Here is a 4,213-nt window from a genome sequence, read left to right as displayed (position 1 = left end):
GAGAAAGCGACGACAGGTGTGGAGTTAGCGTGGAGGGATTTCATGAAAAGCTCATGACTTTCGGCTTGAGCAAGGAGGTCCCGAAAAGTTGGAGAGAGGCGAGAGGTCCGAACCCCAATGGAGAAAACTTCAAAATCGCTGCCAAGACCACATAGGAACCAATGATTTTTATCAGATTCGGTAACAACTTGGCCGATAGCCGCAAGTTGATCACAAATCGCCTTAAATTTCCGTCCATATTCGGAGACGGTGGAGGTTCCTTTAGAGAGAAGGAGAATGTTCATGGATAGAGTAGCATCAGTGGAGGAGCCAGCCATGGATGAAGCTGTGATGGTGACAAGAAAAAACTGAAAGATAGAAGAAAAGAGGAGAATGATCGACTAAGAAGAGGGAGAGGAAGGGAGGGAGAAGAAAAGAGGAGAATGATCGGCTAAGAAGAGGGAGAGGAAGGGAGGGGTTTTTGGCCTGATAGCATGAAATAATGGGTTTCCACACCAAGAGGCATGGGAGTTATCACATATATATAATAAATAAAGATACACATAAGACCCTCAAGTATACAACAATAAATAAAAGTGTATAGACTTACTTTGGCTAATAGGAAAAAATGAGGTTGAATGTCGGTTCTTTGGAGGCCTTTACTTAGGTTCTTCTTTACAAATGGAAGTGGAGCTTCCATAATTGTAATAACAATATTTGGACCAATGCGGTGAAGGTTTTTTATGGTCGACATGGAGGTTTTGGTATGGACATAGAAGGTGCGGTTTTAAATAGGGGTATTTGGTACAAAATTATAAGTACAAAATCAATAATCTCTATGACTAAAACATTATTACTTTAATTTCCATTTAAATAAATTTTAAAAATGATGAAACAACAGCTTTTTGGCAAAACATTTAAATTGGAGATAACTTGTTAAAGCTCAAGTTTTCCAAATTGTTTTTACTAGAAATGGTTCAGAATTGCACCATTAAACAAAGATGGAATGGTTCAGGATTCGAATGGGCTTGGAGTACACCGATTCTTGGTGGCACGTTACTTGCTCATGTACAACAATTAGAACATAATGATCCGTGGAAAAAAAACTCAAGAGTCACATGACATGTGGGAATGGAAGCTTGGTGGTAATGTCGAATTTATTATTGTCGAAATTTGGAAACACATCGATGTAAAATGTGTAAAATGTCTTCCGGGTGGCAATACGGAGACTACATGGATTAAATATGTTCCTCAAAATCAATGTTTTCTATTGATGATTTATATTCAATCGATTGCCTACTCGTATTAATATCGACGAAAAAAGCATTGACATCCCTTTGGTTGGTTGCAGCATTTGTAATGCAGATATGGAAGACTCAAAATCATTTGTTCATCTCGTGTTAAATTGTAAAGGATTTGTGGATCTTTTTGGGAAGTTGGTGTAATATTTTCTTTCTGGATTTTAGCAACATTGGTGAGACGATACATTGGATTGATTCGGTTAAATTATCGAAGTCCAAACGAGTGGAAATGGAATCGATAATTATGATTATCTGGTGGCTTATATGGACGTTTTGGACATTCTCTTCGACGACGAATCCCCGAGTAGGGCTGCAAATGAGCCAAGCCGAGCTCGAGCCTGACCAGACTCGGGCTCGGCTCGTTTAAATATTTATAGGCTCGAGCTCGAGCTCGGCTCGTTTCGAGCGTTATGGTACAAAGCTCGAGATCGGCTCGTTAAGAATTGTACGGGCTCGGGCTCTGTTTGGGCTCGGCTCGTATACGGTATACTCTAATTTCCTAAAATGGTATTTATTAAGTTATTATTTATTTTAATATTTAAAAATAAAAATATATTATATATATGTAGGCTCGTTTAGGCTCGCGAGCCTAATCGAGCCAAGTAACAGAGGCTCGAGCTCAAGCTCGTTTAATAAACAAGCCTAATATTAAGCTCGAGCTCGGATCAGACTCGTTTAAAATCGATCTCGAGTCACGCTTTTAACGATTCGATCTCGAATAGCTCACAAGTAGCTTCAGTCGTTTGCACCCCTATCCCCGAGAACGAATTAGTTGGTTTGATATTTTAATCGACTATTTTTATTATTGTTTATGGTGATGTGGAATAGGAGATTTAATATTTGTTGAATGTTTTGGCATTTAACCCTATTTTGTCTATAACGTTAGATTTTTACCGACCTTTTCTTTGGTTCGTTAATAAAAATTATTCAGCCCTAAAAAAGAATATTATAACAGGTTGATGAGGGTCTGCTATTTTTTTTTAATTATTTATTTGTTCAGGTTTTGGATTTTTTTTTTTTTTTTTTTTGGATAAAACACCTTTTTCAACAGGTTCAATTAATATTCTACATTTTGCTTTTGGAAGAAAGGGGTTATCTCATTCAAATGATTCTTTAAATAAATAATGTATCTTTAGATGATTAAAGTATTTTACGTGAATATTTTGGAATAAAACGACACCAAGTGGGAACATTAGTTCTATCGAAATATAGATTTAAATTATGTAATTACCATACTAAGCAAATACTAATCAAGTGTGCATCAACGTCGACTTCTAAACTGTAAACGGAATCACCATGACCCGCCGACATGTCCTTCTTGTTTCTCGACACGACTACGGCCATCTCAACCCAACTATTGAGCTCGCCAAGAACTTCAGACTCGCCGGTGCACAAGTCACCGTTGCCACCACCGTCAGCGGCTTCAGCAAGCTCAAATCTCTACCTTCCCTCGACGGTTTTTCTATTGCTTCCTTCTCCGACGGCCATGACGATGATATCAACGCAGCCAAGGTCCCCGGCTACATCCATGACCTAAGGCGTGTGGGCTCGGAGAGTCTTGCAGGTCTTATTCGAACTTTTTCAGAAAGCGGCAATCAGGTAACCTTGCTAGTCTACACCCTCTTCCTACCTTGGGTGGCGATGGTGGCGCGTGAGGTCAACGTGCCGTCTACTATCCTCCTCATCCAATCCGCGACTTGTTTTTCGATTTATAACCATTTCTGCAACCGTCGTGATGGTATTGTCGTTGTCAGCAAAGATATTGGAACCTCGATATCTCTACAATTGCCAGGAGTGCCTTTGTTGAAATGGAGTGATTTTCCGACGTTTGTGTTGCCCACTAGTCCGTATTTTTCAGATATGGTTTCTGTTTGTCAAGAACACCTGAAATTTCTTGAGGAAGATCCAAATCCACGCGTACTTGTGAACACTATGAAAGGATTAGAGCCTGATTCTATACAGTCCATCGCCAACGCCGTTGTTGTTGGCCCACTGGTTTCGTCTTCTTTCACCGGCGATCAGGGTTCGTATTTTCAATGGCTAGATTCAAAACCAGAAAACTCGGTGATATACGTTTCATATGGGAGCACGGCGGTGCTAAGCAGAGGTCAAAAGGAAGAGTTACTGCGTGGATTAATGGAATCATGCCGGCCATTTTTGTTGGTTTTACGTGACGATGGTGAAGAGGAAGACGAAGAGATAAAGGAATTGAAGGAGAAAATAGGAGACGATGGGTTGGTAGTGGGGTGGTGTTCACAAACAGAGGTTCTGAGACACAGTGCTGTTGGGTGTTTTGTGACGCATTGTGGGTGGAATTCCACATTGGAGAGTATGGTGGCCGGAGTGGCAGTTGTGGCGTGTCCACAGTTTGCCGATCAGACAACGAATGCAAAGATGGTGGAGGAGGTGTGGGGGAATGGCGTTAGAGCGGTGGTGGATGAGAAAATGGTGGTGAGTAGAGAAGAGATTAAGAGGTGTTTGGAAGTGGTGATGGGAGGCGGCGATACGGCGGAAGAAATAAAGAAGTGTGTTGAGAATTGGAAAAAGGTTGCCATGGAATCGGTCAAAGATGGTGATTCTTTAGAGATAAATCTAAAACTATTTTTGGAAAGCATTTCATAAAAGTAATGAATGTTTATAGTTTAATAAATGATTATCAAACATTTTAATTCAACTAAACTTTTTTGTATCTATCTATGTTCAGACATGTATTTTAGATGGTTGTTCGTTTGTTCCAATTTCGCTCATGCTAAGCTCTTCTTCGCGACATATACCAATCGACTCCAATATTCGTTTCCTTTATTTCCTTTTTTCCAACCTTCAATGCAATATGTGTTTACGCACAAACAAATCGAATTCATCATTTATGCTAAAAATGTATTGAAGAAAATTACGGATTATTCCACATTATACTTTTATATACTACAAATAGG

General features: G+C 39.7%; 1 pseudogene; it reads left to right on the top strand.

Moving 5' to 3' along the window:
• The first annotated feature begins 2,457 nt into the window (after window positions 1-2,457).
• On the top strand, window positions 2,458-3,971 carry LOC145159557 (UDP-glycosyltransferase 75C1 pseudogene; annotated as a pseudogene).
• Window positions 3,972-4,213: the final 242 nt, after the last annotated feature.

Source organism: Lactuca virosa, chromosome 2 (genome assembly GCF_052849685.1).
Source record: "Lactuca virosa cultivar CGN04683 chromosome 2, Lactuca_virosa_CGN04683_v6, whole genome shotgun sequence".
NCBI classification, from domain to species: Eukaryota; Viridiplantae; Streptophyta; class Magnoliopsida; order Asterales; family Asteraceae; genus Lactuca; species Lactuca virosa.
The sequence above is the reverse complement of the archived record's forward strand: the minus strand, read 5'-3'. Positions and strand labels throughout refer to the sequence as shown.